This window comes from Delphinapterus leucas, chromosome 9 (assembly GCF_059928025.1).
Source record: "Delphinapterus leucas isolate spDelLeu-1000000601 "Yukka" chromosome 9, BTC_Dleu_Yukka2, whole genome shotgun sequence".
NCBI lineage: Eukaryota > Metazoa > Chordata > Mammalia > Artiodactyla > Monodontidae > Delphinapterus > Delphinapterus leucas.
In genome coordinates this window covers 93,737,243-93,756,976 of record NC_143137.1, presented here as the reverse complement: position 1 = coordinate 93,756,976, position 19,734 = coordinate 93,737,243, and the positions used below count along the sequence as shown (strand labels likewise).

The 19,734-nt window shown below is 43.4% G+C and overlaps 1 protein-coding gene across 3 annotated transcripts in view; it reads right to left on the bottom strand.

The window, feature by feature from the left end:
* Window positions 1–7,042: 7,042 nt before the first annotated feature.
* SUGCT (succinyl-CoA:glutarate-CoA transferase) overlaps window positions 7,043–19,734 on the bottom strand; it is a 793,918-nt gene continuing 781,226 nt past the window's right edge. For all 3 annotated transcript variants that reach the window (XM_089917071.1, XM_089917070.1, XM_022593044.2), the window contains one exon: window positions 7,043–19,734. This exon is cut by the window's right edge and continues 87,811 nt beyond it. The gene's annotated coding sequence lies outside the window, so the exon portion shown is untranslated.

Genomic DNA, 19,734 nt, shown 5'->3' with positions numbered 1-19,734 from the left:
CTCCTTCAATGACCAACCAGACTGCTGGGGAGAAAAAGTCTTCTCAGTGTTAAGGATCCACATCAATATCTCCTGCCTGTAATTGTATCTCCCCTTTAATTAAAAAGTTCTGCTTGCAGTAATACTTGTCCTTGTGTTTAAAAAAAAATTCACAATTCTGGGAATTCCCTGGCAGTCCAGTTGTTAGGACTCCGCGCTTCCACTGCTGGGGGCCCGGGTTCGATACCTGGTTGGGGAACTAAGATCCTGCAAGCTGTGTGGCATGGCCAAAAATTTAAAAAAAATGTTTTTTTTTAATTAAAAATACCCCACAATTCTCAGGTATGTTATTGGGAAATGAATAGATTTCCAGTATATGCCATACGTGGGCTAATCTATGCTCTACATTTTCATTTGGTCATTCCCAGTTTCTCCAACCTGCTTCTCTGGGTATGAATGCTGTGTCAGATCCCTAAGGTATTATGTCTGCCATCTTCCTTCACCTAGCAGTAAAAGAAATCTAATGATAAAAACAGAAAGGGAATTCAGAAAGCTGAGTAAAAGTTTTCTTAGGGATCTTGTGTGGCCGTGCAACTCTCCCTAGTTTCATTTTCCGTTGTTTAAAAAAACATCTCTTTAGTCATCAGTTCAAACTGATTCCTGGGATTAATGTCAAGTTTCGTAGCTTTTCCCTTCAGGGATTATCACCTCCAGCCTGGCAGTCACATCCCCAAGTCCTCTCAGTAGCCTGGAAGAAACTGGAACCCACCAGGAGAGGCTGGGATTCTTTTACAGTTTTCAGATCCCTTTTATCAATACTTATAATGGTTTTCCAGTATGAAAGTGGTGAAAATTGAGGTGCAAGTAAAATGCCCCTTCTCACTTCTTAAATCTGATGTGAGACTGATGGGGCGGCCGCGAATTAATTAATAAAAATATCTAAATTTGATGTTTCTTTTTTAAACAGTAGCTAATATATGTAATGATCAAACTTTTATTAAAGAGTCACTGGACGTTCCACCAGAATATTGGCCATTGCAACTCAATCCATTCACCACATCGTCCACCCCCCCACACACACACATGTACTCATATACAGCCACTTATAATTTTTTTGGAAACAATTAGATTCACTTGCAGTTGCAAAACTTCACAGAGACATCCCGTGTACCCTTCATCCAGTTTGCCCCAATGTTTTCGTTTTAGGTAACCACAGTTCAGTATTAAAACCAAGAAACTGGCATAGGTACAATGTTGTCACACTTTAAAAAATATATATTATTATCTGCTTCTCCAGGCAAAGGCTCCTTCTCAGAAGCCGCTGACTTTCGCCAAATCAGCATCAAATCACAACTGCCCTCCCGTGTGAACCCAGGTTGGTGGATTCAGTCAAATGTTTTGGTTTGTCTTGGAATTAGATTACGGTTCCCCCAATTTAAAAAAACTCCCCAAAGGGGAAAAAAATCATCAAGCTAATTTCACATGGTGTGTACTCCAGTTATCCGTTGTTGTGTAAGAAACCACCCCCAAATGGAGTAACTTAACCACATTTATTTTGCTCATAAATCTGTGATTGGGACAGGATTTGGTGGGGACAGTTGATCTCCGCCCATCTGGATGAGTCCGTCTCGACTGGGAGGCTGGCTGCACCTGACATGGGCGAGGGCAGCGTGAGGGTAGGGCGCGGGGTCGTCTGAAAGCTCCCTCAGCCCCGTGCAAGTTTACTGCCTCAGCTGAGAAAAGTCAGAGAGCTGGGAGCTGGACCCCTGCGCTTCTCGGGCACGGCTCCCTCTGCAGTGTGGTCTCTCCTCAGGTTGCCTCCAGCACGGCAGCTTCAGGGAGAGTGTACTTCTTTTTTTTTAATTTTTATTGGAGTACAGATGTTTTACAATGTTGTGTTAGTTTCTGCTGTACAGCAAAGTGAATCAGCTATACATATACATATATCCCCTCTTTTTTAGATCTACTTCCCATTTAGGTCACCACAGAGCATTGAGTAGAGTTCCCTGTGCTCTACAGTAGGGTCTCATTAGTTATCTCTTTTATACATAGTAGTGTGTATAATATAGGTCAATCCCCATCTCCCAGTCCATTCCACCCCCCCTTTCTCGCTTGGTATCCATAAGTTTGTTCTCTACATCTGTGTCTCTACCTCTGCTTTGCAAATAAGTTCATCTGTACCACTTTTCTAGATTCCACATATAAGTGATATTATGCGATATTTGTTTTTCTCTGACTTACTTCACTCTGTATGACAGTCTGTAGGGCTGTCCACGTCTCTGCAAATGGCACTATTTCATTCCTTCCTATGGCTGAGTAATATTCCATTGTATGTATGTACCACATCTTCTTTACCCATTCCTCTGTCGATGGGCATTTAGGTTGCTTCCATGACCTGACTATTGTAAATAGTGCTGTGATGAACATTGGGGTGCATGTCTCTTTTTGAATTATGGTTTTCTCTGGGTATATGCCCAGGAGTGGCATTTCTGAGTCATCTGGCAACTCTATTTTTAGTTTTTTGAGGAACCTCCATACTGTTCTCCATATCGGCTGCGCCAATTTACATTCCCACTCACAGTGTAGGAGGGTTCCCTTTTTCAGGGAGGGTGTACTCCTTACATATCAGCTCAGGGTTCCCAAGACATGTGGGAGAGAGGCTGAGAGAGAGAGAGAGAGAGAGAGAGAGAGAGAGAGAGACAGAGAGAGACAGAGAGAGACAGAGAGAGAAGCTGTAAGCTCTTAATGGTGCAGCCTCAGAAGTCATGTAGCCTCACATCCATGATATTTTATTCATTGGGGTAGTTACAAAAAGGCACACTTTCAAAGACAGGGGATTTAGACCTCACCTTTTGTTGAAGCGTTGCAAAGTTTTGGAAGAGCGTGTGAGACCAGAAATGTTGTGCGAGATCAGGAGGATAAACAAACCACCGGAAAAAAAATCTAAAGAGATATTTCTCTTTTTTTTCAAAGCAGATAATCTATGTCATGATCAAACTTTTATTAGGTAGCCCCTTGAAATTCTTTCAGAATATTTGCCTTCCTCCATTAGCTCATAACTACAGCCATAAACACGCACACGCACATGCACACACACGTACACACATGTACAAAGCTTGATTTCAGAGCAGATAGAGACCAAGAAACCATGGCATTGAGTGTGCTGAGTCCAGACAAATGATATTTACACACACATCCAAATTGGAAGAGAAAAGGTATTTCTTTAGGTTTCAGACACTGTAATAGATAGAAAGCAAAAATGAAAACCCGTTGCAAAGTTCTAAAAAACAAAAATACATGCATATGTATACCTATGCACACACAGACATCACTTTTTTTTTTCTATTACTGTACTTTTATCTCTGTCCTCAGCCAAAGCTTCCTTCTCAGAAGTCAGAACTGACTCACTGGCTGTCCCTGAATCCAACATCAAGACACTACTCTCGGGACTTCCCTGGTGGTCCAGTGGTTAAGAATCCACCTTCCAATGCAGGGAACGCAGGTTGGATCCCTGATCAGAGAGCTAAGATCCTACCTGCCATGGGGCAACTAAGCCCACGCACTCTAAGGCCGGCACGCCACAACTGGAGAGCCTGTGCTCTGCGACAGTGACCTGACGCAGCCAAACAAATGAATAAATATTTTTAAATGTACACTTAAAAAAAAAAAAGACACTCTTGTCCCCTGATGTGGACTCAGGCTGGTGGGTTCAGCCAAATTGCTTTTGGTTTGTCTATGAACTGGGCTGTGGCTCCCAGGAGAAGGAACTGAAATGATCAAACTAATTTCACGTGATGTACTAAGAACGCAGTGCTACATGAAGGAGGTCAGTGATTAGTTTACCAAGCCATCCAGCCCTATGTAAATGACCTGTGATAAATGACTGGTCAGCCAAAAGAGCAGAAATCATGTCGTATTCCCACAGTTTGTAGTGAGATGCCATTTGTGTTTATCATTGTTAGGAAACAGCACAGTCGCTTGCGTGGGACAAAACTTTCTGCAATCACAGAAGTGACTTTTTAGTTAAAAAAACAAAATCACAGTATAAGATTTTATCAGACATTCTTTACTTGGATTATCAATGGTGGCTTGCAGACGGCCTTAGTGTGCTGACAGCCGTGTAATCCGCTTATACAGATATTGACAAGAGTTCTGAATGTGGAAATACTTAAACAAGGTCGAGCTCTTTGCCTTTTATTTAGGATTTTCATCGTAGATCCTGAGAGTCAGAAAGTACACCCACAGCTTCATCATGATACACTTCCTGACTCTGCATTCTTTTACTGGATTTTTCTTTCAGTTTCTCTGGATATAAGAGTAGTGCAGTTGAATAGACAATCTTCTCACCTAAAACCTACATGAATCTTAGGGTAGCCCTGTCCAGAGAGAAGTGAAGTAATCACAGTATAAATGAGGCATTTGGATAGACTGATGCTTCTTATAAGTCAAGATTATCTAATTTACCATCAAAGGTAAAGCTAGCTGTCACTTATCATTTTTTGAGTACTTGCCATGGGCAGGTGCCATGCTGACAGCTTTAGGTAACATTGCCTCTTTGATAATGACAAATTTCTATGCAGCTGGTATTATTATTACCATTCTACAGGTAAAGAAGCTGCAGCTCCTAAAGACTGAGGAACTTGACCAGGGCCACAGACACCTGGAGCCAGGTTGAACTCAGATTCGTCAGACGTGTACTGCTGCCCTAAGTCAGGTTAGTGCCCTGCCCTTGACAGAGACTTAAAAACTACACAGAAAGGCAATAAGGAGCTTTTGAGATGATGGGAAGAGGCACAGTGGAGTGTGAGCTAATCGAGTCTGGACCCTCCTGAGGAGTATAAGAAAATACTTACGAGTGATGGAAAGCTCACTGGAACTAATGTGGGAGGGTCCCTAGGCCCTGGAAAGAGGCTGGTTCTTAGAAATTTCCACACTTGAGAAACTGGGGGATCATTATTTTTCCAGCTGAACGGCAAATAACTGTGGTTCTAACTGTCTTGATTTGGCTTTGCCAGTTATTGGTTGACCTGGGGCTGCACTCAAGAAAGATTCAAGAGTGGAGTATGAAGTAAAACAGGGAAAGAACATAAAACATAATTGATGAAAGGAACTGGGTGTAATTCAGGGAAAAGACAGTAGCTCTGAAGTCATATTGTAAAGAAAACAAGCTGATCTGAGGTTGGACACAGCAGAAATTCTCCCACCGATGCACTCCCAGGGACTTCTATTTGTGTGCACAAGTGTACATCTGTGAGTCTGAGTCTCCATGGTTGGATATAAGTGGGTGGGTCTGCAGTAATTCTTGTAAACTGTCCAAGTTCCACTGGCAGGGGGGTGGGACTACTTACGCTGCTTCCTGTCCCAGGGGCTTACAGTCATTCTCTCACCTCTAATTTTCTCACCTCTAATTTTCTCTTATCTACTTTGCTCCAGATCTTCTGACACAGCGCTTCTCAAACTTTAACATGCTTACGAATCATTTGGGAAAGATTGTGAAGGTGCAGAGTGTTCCTTAGTAAGTCTAGGGTGAGGTCAAAGTCGCTGTATTTCTCAGAAGCCCCTGGGGGTTATGGATGCCCCTGTTGGGGAACCACACTTTGAGTCATGGGGTTCTAAACAGTGAAATCGTCCTAGCACAGGAGGATGAGGACGGTGACTGTCTCAAGAAAACAGCATTTTTCTCTGTCTTCCCACTCTTGTTGGGCCACTACACACCATTTTCTATAGGTTCTAATTTGTGGCGAGGGCTGAGGAAAGGACGGGCAGTAGGTGCCACAGTCCTAGGCTTGCTCTCTTGCTTTCTCTCCCATCCTCTCTTTGTCTGATCCCATCTGGATGGCTGGCCTTCCTTCCCCTCCAGAGGGAATTCCACTCAAACAGCTGCTTCCTCCTGGGTCTCAAGCAGTGTTCTTACAGAAGAGTTAGACTCTAGAGCTTGGAATCGAGCATGCAAAATCAGCTGTCCTAGCCTTCCACCCTCATTAGGGGGATGTCTAAACCATTCAAAGGGAGAGAGATGCCTATTTTCCTCACCCAAACCACCATCTTTTTTTTTTTTTTTTTTCCTTCTTAGCTGTTCATATTGTCAAACATTGGCGTGGGCCTTTGTTCAGCTGGAGACTCGGTCATCAAGACCACATTTGGATTAATTTGGTTCCAGGTCAAACAGTCCAACTTCACACATTTATCCCATGATTTCCTAATGCTATTGAATGACACATCGTTTTATTTTTCCCTTTGTTTTTCTCTTTCAACTAATTTATTTAATGGGTCCAAAATGGGGGACTGGACCATAAAAACATGTGGTATTCTAATTGGATTTTGAAAATGTGTAAACATGGCCCTTCAGTGGCTTCGTGTTACCATCTGGACCAAATAGAAACTTCTGACCCTTGATTCCAACTTGCCTCCACTTGCTCCACCTCGGTGTCCCATCTCATGTGTTCCTTCTCTCCAGGGTCTCTCTGCTCCAGCAAAGCTGGGCTTCTGATTTTTCAAAATCCATTTCTCAATTTCTGCTTCAAGGCCTCTGCCTGAATTAGTCTACAGAGGAGCAGCAAGTTTCTACTTTCCATTCTCTACACCTTTCAGAAAGGTTTTCAGATTTTGGCTCAAGATTGATGCCTCTAGGAATGTTTCCAAAATCAACCCCGACCACTCTTCAACCTTCTGTGATCCCCAGTCCATTTCAGTGCCTTCTGATTATTTTGGCAAAATTTGTGTTCTACTCATATATATTTATGTGTGGGCTCCCCTGGTGGCGCAGTGGTTGAGAGTCCGCCTGCCGATGCAGGGGACACGGGTTCGTGCCCCGGTCCGGGAAGATCCCACATGCCGCGGAGCGGCTGGGCCCGTGAGCCATGGCCGCTGAGCCTGCGCATGCGGAGCCCGTGCTCCGCAACGGGAGAGGCCACAGCAGTGAGAGGCCCGCGTACCGCAAAACAAACAAACAAAAACAAAAACATATATATTTATGTGGCTCACTGACTTATTTTTTTTTTTTTTTGCGGTACACGGGCCTCGCACTGTTGTGGCCTCTCCCGCTGCAGAGCACAGGCTCCGGACGCGCAGGCCCAGCAGCCATGGCTCACGGGCCCAGCCGCTCCGCGGCATGTGGGATCCCCCTGGACCGGGACACGAACCCGTGTCCCCTGCATCGGCAGGCGGACTCTCAACCACTGCGCCACCAGGGAAGCCCTCACTGAGTTCTTAACAGAAGCTAACTGCATGCTTCTTACGTGCTGGGTACTAATCCAGGTGCTGGGATCACAGTGAACAAGCAGGCAACGTTCTTAATATCGAAGAGTTTACATTCCGATTTGTAAAGGTGGAAAATGAGCCAAAAACAAATAAATAAACAATAATTTCAGATGGTGAAGAGTTCTTGCTATTGGGTGGTATAAGTCTATCGGGCAGGGTTAGGGTTAGTCAGTTTACTTTTGATCTGAACTCTCTGAATGCACTTTACAGAAACCTTTCACATACTGAGCAAACACTTGTAGACTCACTTTATTCAGATGTGCACATTCCAGTTTGCATGTGAATAAAACACGTTGGACCAGGTCTCAAGGGAAGGTTCTTCACGAGGCCATTCATGCCTGGGAAAACGTCACTGATGAGGCTGACCACTGATTTCACTGGTGAGAAAGGGCCACACTATAGTTTGCAGTGTAGCCCAGAGTTTCACAAACTTTAATTTCTCATTAGTTTTCCAAACTTTAATCAGATTTATCTGGGGTACTTGTTAATACTCCAGATGATTCTAGTGCAATTGACCTGTGGACCACATAATTAAACACTGTGTTATAACAATTTACTTGATAGCAATCAGGACACGGAGATGGATGAATGGATGGTGTAAGGATGGAAGGAAAGATGGATGCGTGGGTGACCCAAAGATCTTTAAGCTGGAAGCTGGAAGCTGAATTCAGGGGGCATGTGATACAACATATGCTCATGACTCTACCTTTATCCATCCTGTGGCTCTATGCCTGCGATTTGGGAAGGTGAGCTCAATTCAGCCTCTTTTCTCTAATTTTCGTGAAGAAAAAGCTTATTCTTTGAGCCCCAAATATAAAAAAGAAAACTGGTTTAAACAGGGTATGTGAAATGTAATCTTTCATTCAATTGCCCATCACTTACCATAGAACTTGAATTTTTTGGAACCACATTTCCCCCCCCCCCAAACAAGTCACTTTTAAGTCATGTCCAATTTTGCTAGTATAACAAGATATTTAATACCATTGGAATCAGAGGTACCTTCATATTCTAACAAGACCCATAAAGAAACCATCGTGCATGAGGACCGGAAACTACACTTTAGGGTGTCTGAGAGGCAGTAGGATGGTCCCACTGCCACCAAGCACCATCCTGCCAGGCCCTCCCCAGTCTAGAGGAGATGAGGGGGCGATGTGGGAATGACAGTACACTGGTACCAGTCTGTTCTCACCCTAAGCCAGGGGCTGGGAAGAGTATGTCTCCCCTTCTGAAACAAAGTGAGGGGGGCGGGCTCCAGAAGAGTCATTTATAATGACTGGGGTACTTGCAATAAAGGGGAATTGACATTGCATTCTTTAATTGGAGGCCTTCCGAACCTCCAAAGGTGTCAGACCTTCCCTTAGGATGTTTCCATTGCAGAGTGGCTGCTAGAGCTCTTGGGGGAGCTTGGTGTGCAGCCCTGAGGGGCGGCAAAGCATGTAGGAATATGCAACCTGTGGCCCTCTTCTTAAAATAGTTTTAAAGATTTTTTTAATGTGGACCATTTTTTTTTAAGTGTTTATTGAATTTGTTACAATATTGTTTCTGCTTTATGTTCTGGCTTCTTGGCTGCCAGTCATGTGGGATCCCAGTTCCCTGACCAGGGGTTCAACCAGCAACGCCCCACAACATTGGAAAGTGAAGTCCTAACCACTGGACCGCCAGGCAAGTCCCTGACCTTCTTTCAGCCTAGAAATTTCTGACGGCATGAGTATCAGAGCTTGGAGGAACTGTGGTGGAAATACCTAGGAAGGGCAGGATGGTCCCCAGCCCACCTAGTTTCCTTCCATTCTTGGATGATGTGAAAGAGGACCCCTGCCTTTCACTGGCTCCACCTGAGGGAGCCCAGATATTAGCAGAGGTGCTGGGTGCAGGAGCCATGGGATTCCTTCAATAGTCACCAAGTCAAGACCTGGGATGGAGAGCTAATGGCAGACATGGCTGAATTGGGGAGGGTGGGGGGAAGCTTAAAAACCCACATACTCCACCTGTGGTGAAACCACCAGTAGTAGATGGAACCAGGAAGAATCAGAACAATGTCCAGAGGTACCTCTCTCCCAAGAGTGAGTGGACATTTAAGGAAGGATTCTTGAGTCCCCTAGCCCTGCTTCAGGCTCCCAAGTATCTAGGTCTAGAGGAAGAAGAGGACAGCATTGATCCAGAGCCAGATCTTGCCCCCATCCTCTTTCTAAACAGTCAGAGTCGCAGCTCTAGCTGTAAATTGGATATGCAATTAAGGGTTTAAATTAAGCCACACTAAGTTTTAATTACCAAATGTGACCAGGAAGTTATGGAATACACCCAAGATTTTGTTAAGGGAGGAGAAAATAGTGGCTTCTACATAGCACAATTGAACACAGAGATTTAAAAAAAAAATACATACGGCTATCTCATTTTTCTTTGGATCTCAGTTGCAATTCCTTCAAGACCCCATTGTCATAGAAGGCTTTATTGAAAGCAATTTTCATGCTCTCATGGTCAAATAATCCAAGAATGTTTATTTCCCTTTTCTTTTCCTGACTTTTTGCACACTTCTGGTATTGCATAATACACTTTCACTCATCGATCACCCCATCTTAAACCTTTCCTTAAAATATCAAAGTCAAGGGCTTCCCTGGTGGCGCAGTGGTTGAGAGTCCGCCTGCCGATGCAGGGGACGCGGGTTCGTGCCCCGGTCCGGGAAGATCCCACATGCCGCGGAGCGGCTGGGCCCGTGAGCCATGGCCACTGAGCCTGTGCTCCGCAACGGGAGAGGCCACAGCAGTGAGAGGCCCGCATACCGCAAAAAAAAAAAAAGTTCAAAGTCAAGTATTTGGTCATTTGCAAGAGAATCTATCTGGCATTGAAGGCTAGGGCTCCAGAGTGACGGGATTAGAAGACAAGCCACAGCACTGCATCCGGTTCCCTGGGTGATATCCTAAGGCAGGCACACAGCAGAAATGATGCTCCAGCCAGACTCGGAGAGAAGCATGTGAGCCCCCATTCTGAGCGCATAGCTTGAGTTGACCTTTTGTTTACATTTAGTCACTCTTGTATATACTTAGCTTTATTCTGGATTAAGGAGGCCTTGACTTGATGTAAAATGCTTTTAGAAAAGTCTTTTCAATGAGGGCAATCTCCACTGATCAAACCAGACTGTGCAGACTGATCGGTAGGTTAACAGTAAGTCGGGTTAGTGGACAACTTGAGGCATGAGACCCACCCTTTATTTTTATCTGATGACTCTGAGAAAATCTTTGTTTTATTGTTACCAAAGTTAAAAACAAATATGTTTGAAAATGAAATCGTATTTGTGTTTCTATTCTTCAATTTTAAAAATAAATTTTGAATCTCTAATTCTAATATTTTTCCAGATCAATAAAATAATGTTTTCTTTTCCAGGAGCCTCCCTGAGGCCCCTCTTCTTTGAATTTATGTCATTTGTCTAACAAACTAATGAAGATGCATGTTATAATGGATCCCTTCACTTCAGGGGATGATTATGTAACTTTCAGAAATCATTCCACAATCTTAGAATAGTCATTCTTGAATCAGCCAAGATATTCAGTCAATAAATGCCATTCCATGTGATCATTACTATGACTGCCAAACTGTGCAATCTTAAAATGTAGGGGGGAAAAAAAAAGCAAGAAGGGTGAATATCCAGGATAAGACCAGGTATTTTGGGGCAGGAGGCTTTTCAGGTAGACCGGTCAGGTTCTACCTAAGTCCATTCCTACCTGGAAGTCTTCATCGTTGTCTTAAGCCTGGAGTCAACGACCATCATCCCCCTGAGAGTCTGAAACCTGAAACAAGCATATTTCTTTAAGCACCTTTGCAAAACTGCTTAATTTTCCATGAGAGCTCATTGCCTTGACCTGGCTCCTGGAATTCAAGAAAAGGGTGGAAAGTCGAGTCCAATAAATGAATAACTTTCAGGAACTTCAAACTTCATTATTTCTGATGGCAACCCAACGCGTTTTCCATTGTAAAAAAGGGGGGGGAAAAGGGCAGGTATTTTGTGCTCAAGTAGCTCTTTCTGAGCGAATGAACGCACGCAGTCCTCTTTACCCTGGTTGAGAGCCTCACATTCTATATCTTGTTGGCTCAGCCCGTCTTTGTTTCAAGTCCAGCCCCTGGTTGAGGGTCAGCTAACAAAAGACAGAATGAGGTTCAAATTCTTTAATTAGTTTTGTCAGTGATTCTCTGTGGTTGGCAAATAAAAGAAATACTTTCTGGGAGATCAGGTTCTCACACTGGAACTTTGGACAGGATAAAGCACTTGAAAGGCCAAGATCATTTTCAGCCCATTGTCCTAGCCTGTCTCTGAACTGGGCTTTTGCTAAAGAGCTTTGGAGCCAAAATTTTTATGTCATCCCCAAAATCATGGCCCACAGGTACCAATAAGAATCTCTCTTTCAGATATTAAAGCACAGAGACCTGCCGTCTTAGAAGGGCTTCATGAAACAGTGAACTCCGTGAGCCAATTGGGAGAAAAACAGTTTTTGTTGGTGAAGGTTTGTGAATGAGCACGGTCTGGGATACAGATTTCCTGAAATGCTCAGAGGTTGAGTCCTCCAAAGTGAGAGTACTTACAGCAGGATGAGGGTGGCTCACCAAGGATGCTGAAACTCGCTTAGAAGTCAATGTTGAAGGTGAAGGGAAAAAAAAAAAAAGGAAAGAAAAACTTTCAAAGAAGCATCTTTGGCATGACCATGCCCTTTCATACCAGAAAGTTCTATTCTTTAAACTCGATGTAGGTCCTTCTACGACTGACCACATACCCTGATACAAAGGCAATAACTAACCTAAAAACTATGCAACTTCGTTGATATGGCCATGTCCCGAGACAGAAATTCTTCGTATAGCACAGGATAAAAACAGGATTCCAGTTTTATCTCAAAAATGGGACACTGCAAATTCAGGCAAAACCCACAAAGGAGAAGTGACCATGTCTTTCCGGCTTATGCAGCAGCTGGAGCATGTCTGGAAGGAACCACACCCGCTGCCTCTTCTCTGACTCACCCCCTCCTCCCTCCTTAGGGAATACCCGCCTCACTTCCTGAGCAGGAATAGGTTTCATACGGAGGCACCTATTCTCTGCCCTCTGCCTCGGGGCACGGGGCAGGGAGAAGGTGTCCAATCTTACCCTTTCACAAATGTCTCTCTTGGGCAGTCTGACTTTCCTCTAAAGGCCTCTAACAAACCCAGATCACACATTCAGTTGAGGGGGAAGTACTTGATTTCAGTTGAGGGGGAAGCATTTGATTTTCCTTTGAACTTGACTGTCTAGGAAAAAGAAAAGTAATTCCTTGGCTAAAATAAGGGTACAAATGAACTTATCTACAATACAGAAATAGAGTCACAGATGTAGAAAACAAACATGGTTAGCAGGGGGTAAGGAGGGGAGGGATAAATTGGGAGACTGGGATTGACATAAACACACTACTACTATATATAAAATAGATAACTAATAAGGATCTACTGTATAGCACAGGGAACTCTACTCAATACTCTTTACCCATATGGGGAAAGAATCTAAAAAAAAAGAGTGGATATTGTAAGGCCAACTGGCCCGAGGCAGGGGAACACAATCAGATTCACAGGTTGCATCAGACCGAAATTCTCCGGACCACCCAGTTCCAGAAACTGCCCTGGAGACATTCCGGACCACCCAGTTCCAGGAACTGACCTGGGGACTTTGAACCCAGCCCAGCCTTCCCGCCTTTCGAGGGGCGGGACTAACGGTCCCCCAGGATACCCGAAAAGACCACCAAATAAGGAATACCCTGCGCCCTCCCAGATTCACCACACCCCTTTCCCTTCCTCCCCTATAAAATCTTGCCCAACCCTTGCCTGGGCGCGACTTCTCTGGCCCCTTTCTCTCGGACCAGTGAACCTCGCCCGGGAGCGCTCCCTAATAAAGCTCACTTGAAGCTTTCCTCTGTTTCGCGGTGCCGTTTGTTAAGATCCGACCTTACAGATATATGTATAACTGATTCACTTTGCTGTACACCTGAAACTAATACATTATAAATGAACTATACTCCAATAAATTTTAAAAAAAAAGTAATTCCTTGGAAGTATCACTTCAGACTTGGGGCACCAGATGACTCTCAAAACCATCTTGGGACCACATCGTGTTCACTGAGAAATTCAAACATCAAGACAGAAAACAGAAGAACATTGAGATACAGGTGATTTCTTTTCACAAGGGCAAAGCACTACACATGTAACTTGTAGAATATTCAACTGCATGGTGACTTTTCTGTGTTATTATCTGCCTCTTAATCCAACACACTGGACAAACGTTCCCAGAGCGCAGAGAAGACAGAACTTGTAGCTCACTGATGGGCCCTGACAGCTCTCCTCTGTCCTACCCTGCCCGCTGGGCCTCTGGTTATATCCGCAACGGTTACTTTCTGAACCCAGTGGTATTTGTGACTCTGCCCACGATGTCACCTGTTACTGATGTCTGCACATCAGGCTGGCCTCTTGGCTGCAACAATTACCTCCCCGTGCCCCAGTTCTGCAGCAGGGTTGGAAGTTTTCGTGCTGGGTCTTTTAAATTATTTCTTCTGCCTCCCCTGCTTTGGATTGCTCGAAAAAATAGCAACTAACAACAGTAAGGCTGTCTTAAATTTGCCCAAAAGAAATTGCCTGGGACTTTTCAGAGGCCACATTCAATTTATGAATAAATGAAATGGATCTTCTCGACCAGCCATGACAATAGGCACTGGCCTACATATTCAGGGCCTGAAAGAAGTTGAGGCAATGGGCCTAATGAGAAGCAGTCAGCGAATCTAATGAGAATCAGACAGAAGGCCTAATGAGACATTTAACATGCTCCCCCTCTCCCTCCTCTTCTGTTCGGTTTTCATGGGAATCTGTGTTTGGGGAGCTCAGTTGCACTGGCTACAACGGATACATATGGCCCTAGTGGGGTGATCCAGGAAACAGTAGAAAGGCATGGAGATGGCCAGGGATGGGGGGAGGGTGAACTTGGAAAATATACCCCCAGGCCATGATAATGTGGCTGGGGGTGGGGTGGTTAGCTGTTTCTTTTACTTATATTTTAATTGTATCTATGCCTTTTCCAGAATACCATAGAGTCATTGAGCTATTGGTGATGATACAGTAAACAGGCAGAGATTTCAATCTCATTACATCACTGCTTAGAGAGAAATCAAGAGGAAAAGTATGCAGGGCTGTTTCTGCGGCTGACGGTCGCCATTCAGAGAACAACGACTGGAATGTAGGTGCTGCACAAAGGGGGATGCCAGGAATAAAGTCCTGATGAGGCAGCGGTCCTTGGAACACTAGGTATTTTCATTTGTTGACCTTGGATGGAGGTGGCAGCTAGAGAAATAGCAGGAGCACAGACTTTCCTGAGTTACAGCTCTGTGTATCAGTTACCTGTGCTGGCGGTATGCAAAGGAAATACGTATGTGTCCGAGCCACCGTTTGAAATGTTGTCTGACCCATGGATCTATCGGTTTTGTAGTATAGCTTGGCTTTGACACAGTAGGCAAGATTTCTGTCTCATTATTTAGCTTGCAAGCCCAAGAAATTTGCACTGGTCCTTGTTGCCTGCCTATCCCATAACAGTCTCTGTGGATACACATACTCTCTTTGTTTAATTTGCTTGCCCCAGTACATGATTGAAATGCAACTCTATCCCTCTCTCTAGCCACCTATTTATTTATTTATGACAACTCTTCTTTTGGTTGTCAAGGTCTAACTTCCACTGGCCCACCTATATCTTGAGTTAAGGATCTGAAAGTAAATGAAACAGTCTTGTTCTTTAGTGGCGCCACCTAGTGGCCTCACATGGCAACACAGTCTCAGCGGTTAAATGACTAAGGATTTAGAGATCAGATTATCACCTGGGTTAGTGGGGCGTGGACAGAGCAGATGTGCACCAGCATTAATACGTTCCAGGTACCAGGCTCAGAATTCACATATTTCAGCTTTTTAAAACTTTACAAAAATTCTATAGAGTAGATGATATTATTCTTGAAATGCGGCTGTTCATATTGCCTAAAATTTCCTATGCGCAGAGGACTGTGCTAGATGCTTTACATAACATTGCCTTGTTTTTCCTAATAATGATATTATGAGGTGTGAATGATGTGGTCTTTTGAGTCTAATTGCTTGGATCTGTAATGGGCTCCAGCCCCTACTTGCTGTGTGACCTTGAACAGATTACTTAACTTCTCTGTACCTATAGTAACAGCGATATAGTAATAGTACATATCTCATAAAGTAAGCACTTGTAAAGTGTTTTTAAAAGTGTCTGACACATAGTAAGCATTCAATATATACCAGCTAGTACTATTATTAATAATAGCAGCCACAGCTACTGCCTCAGTGCAACTAAACATTGCTGGACAAAAACCCCACTATAACGACTGGTCTCATACATTTCATATCCATAAATCTCAAATGGACACTCAACAGTGGCTAGACCATCCTACATGTATTTCCTTTCCATGTTCACTTTTAAATTCCCCCAAACAACTATTTCCCACCCCTCTATCCTCATATCATTTACATCATGACCACTTCCACACTCAGCTGATGAACTTGCCTCATTATTGAGAAAACGATTAGCTAGGAGCTTTTTCATTTCTCCCCAGCCATATCTGCTGACCTACCTGTTCTCTGCCCTCTGTCTTTGATAAGGGATGAAGTTCCCATTCCCATCAAATGGTAACGGCTCTAGTCACACACACACCTGGATCTCATGTCCTCTAGTCTTTTCAAAGACTTGGCTCCTGTATTTGCTAAATCATCACAATTTTCCTTTCTCCTGGATCACTGCCATCAGCATACAAACATGCATCCTTAAAATAATCCTGCCTCGAGGCTATAACCCCTCCAGTTAACTCCCATTTTCTGCTCCCCGTTGTTCTAGATACAATGAGGATAAAAACCAATTCATTCTAATAGACCTCTATTTCCACCAAACCCATCAGTCTGCCTTGGTCAAGGTCACCCATGACCTCTATGCCACCAAATCCATTGGCGGCCTCTCTCTCCTGGCTTTACCTCTCAGCAGAATTTAATGCATCTTCCCAGAGTTGCTGGGACAACCAAGCTCGCTCTCCTGCTTTCACTCCCCACTCACCCACCTTCTCAGAGGAACCTTCATGTGTGGATGGGCTCACCTGAGAGCTCCATCCTAGCCCTCTTCTACTCTCTATCTGTATCTTTAACTTAGGAAATTCACCCAGATCCATCACGTTAAATATCACTTTCATAAGAGCTGAAACAAGGTCTCCCCAGTCCTGCCTTTCCTTGAAACTCCAGATGCAGATACCGCCTCCTGACTTGTCATTTCCATTGGAAACACACTGGTCCCTCAAACTGCCACAACAATAATTTTGATACCATCTTCAAACATGGTCCTTGTCCAGTTGTTGTTTTTTTTTTAATCGTTTGATTTTTGGTCTTTTTCGTCAGTAAACAGCATGACTGTTGACCAGTTTGTCATGTCAAAAGCCTGGGAACGTCTAGGAGGAGACTTCGATGCTTCTTTTCCTTTCTCGGCCTTAAAAACATGCTCTGCTTCTGTCCATGGCTCCCTACATGGACATTTCCCACTAGCAAAACCCAGTCATTCCTTACATGGCGGCCAAAGTGTGTCTCCTAACTTACCCTGATCTCATCCCACACATTTACAATCTACTAGCCATGCAGCAGCTACAGACGTTATCTGAAAATATAAATCAGATCACTTCCATCACTTCTCTCCTTTGAATCTATCTGATGGCTTCCTGTCACATTGTAACTTAGCCCAAATTTCTCACTCTGGCTTTCAAAACACAATAGAGCAGAGTATCTTCAAGAAAAATGACATGAGGCTTTTCCTTAATTCCGAGAGTTCTCCAGTAACTTTCCAACAAATTCCTTTCTTAACCTAAGTTAGCCAGAGTCTTAGTTGCTTAAAGTTGAAGAACTATAATTATATAGCCTGGGACTAGAATTACATTGAATGTCTGGCTCTTCATAGGAAAACGTTTGGGATGTGGGTGAATTATGGACCTATCAAGCAGATTGTGTACGTGCGTGCGTGTGTGTGTGTGTGTGTGTGTATGTGAATGTGATGAGAATGTACACAGGCACTCACAAACATAGTGATACTTAATAAGAACTTGTTGAATTGCTTTGAATTTGACTTATAATTTCTCTATGAAATCTGCCTTCTCCCAAACCTCAAAAACAAAACAAAACAAAACCCTCCCATCTTGTCCTGGAGAGGAAAAGAACTGGCAAATAAAGGCCTTTAGTATGAGACTAGGGGACAAGAGGCACATTGCCGTGGGCCCATGATACTTTTAGGAGCCCTCAACAATGTTTTACGTTCTTTTTAATCAGAAGAAAAACATAATATAATAATAATGAATACAACTTGTATTATGTTCGTCTTTATACTAAAGCAGTCATAAAATGTAATTTTTAATATTTTTTGTGGAGGAAGGGGTCACTGAAGGCATATATGCTGGAAAGGCCCCCATGAAGGTCGTACTATTGTCCTGTTCCTGGAAGCCTTGCTCTCTGCAGAAAAGACTGGGGAAGGGGCTTCGGGCTTTCTGGTCCCACTTGAATTTCACTGATTGGGGAAGGCCAAATGAAACCCAAATGGACACAGAGAAGCAAAAATAGAGGATTTCCGCTACATTTATTTTTTTGTTTGTTTAACAGACACTTATCTAAAGCTCACTGGATGCAAGACACTATTCTAATTGCTTTGCAATCACTAAGTCATGTAATCTACTGTCTCCTAGGTGAATATGAAGTGAGTATCAAACACCTTCACTTAAGCTCTGCTAGGCTACTTCCTTCTTAAGGTGGATGTTCTTCCAGGACCAAAAGGAATGTAAACACAGAATTTCTGAACTTGTAACTGCAATGTAGCAGGCATGAAATAGCTGAAAAACAACCACCAAAAAACTGTTTTTAAGCTTAAGCTATAGTGTCCAGTGTTGACATACTTATAATGTCCTTAGTGATGTTCATCTTGTTTCAGGAAAACAGAAAGAAAAGGACGAAAGAGAGAAAGAAGAAAGGAAGAAAAAAAGAAGGGAAGGAAGGAAGGAAGGGTGAGCTGTGAGCAATCTGAGAGTGTCTTGTGTCTTTCAAGGAGCTCCCTCACCCTAGAAGATGTCCTCCAACCTACCTTAATGAAGACCAATCTCCAAGTTTTCCCAAATATGAGATCAAGTTAAACATGTGTCACTTCAGCAGGTCACAGCACAGCAACGCCTGTCACCCCGCATTCTCTGGAGGTATGCACGTAACGGGTCATATTCACATTGGGTTTATATTTACGTGTGCCAGTGCCCATCAGTGATTAAATTAACTGTTAGAAAAACATAAATGTGATCGTTTTGTAGTCTTTTTCTTTTCTTTTCAATGAATTCCTCTCAGTGAAATTTCAAGCTGAAGCATCATTTGAAGCTGTGCTAAAGACAGATCACCTGAGCTTTTGTGAAGTCCACAACGAACCAGACTTGCTCTGGCTGGAGAATCAGATGGGAAGAAGCTCTTTGTAGACCATCCCATCTCAATCGTGGATGCTCAACAAACCAGGGGGCTTTCTAGAAGATCCCAACACTCAGGCTCTACCCAGACTGGTTAAATCAGAGTCTTCGGGATTGTACCTGGGCATCAACTTCTCTAAAAGCTCCCTAGGCTATGCTGGTATGCAGCCAGAATTCAGAAAAAACACTGATTTCTGTTTTGTAAATAAGTTCATTTGTACCATTTGTTTAGATTCCACACATGAGCGATATCACGATACTTGTCTTTCTCCATCTGACTTATTTCACTCAGTATGACAATCCCTAGGTCTGTCTGTGTTGCTGCAAATGGCACTATTTTTCTCTTTTTTATGGCTGAGTAATATTCCATTGTATATATACACCACATCTTCTTTATCCATTCATCTGTCAATGGATGTTTAGGTTGCTTCCATGTTCTGTTTGCAGCATGTAAATAGTGCTGCAAAGAACATTTTTTAAATTATGGTTTTCTCCAGATCGATGCCCCCAAAGAGAACTAGAGTCACAGATGTGGAAAACAAACTTGTGGTTACCAAGAGGGAAAGGGGGGGGGTCGGCAAATTGGGAGATTGGGATTGACACGTTTACACTACTGTATGTAAAATAGATAACTAATAGGGACCTACTGTATGGCACAAGGGGAGAAAAAAAAACAAAAACCACTGATTTCATACCAACTGAGTACTAGGACTACTAACGTCCCAGCTCTTTGTATCAACGGGGTGCTCTACAGCTGTGGCCTCTTCCATGTAACCCTACGTTTCTCTGTCTTTATTCTGGGATGACTTTTTAATTTAAAGTGATTATCTACTCAACTCACTAGTCCTAGTTTCAAAGTCATTTGGGAATTAGATCCTCATTGAAAAAGTGTGTTAGAACCGCAGAAAGGCTACTGAGAGCCCAGGGCTGGATCCCAGGACAACTGAGAGGTCCCCTAGGAGTCAGGATTGAA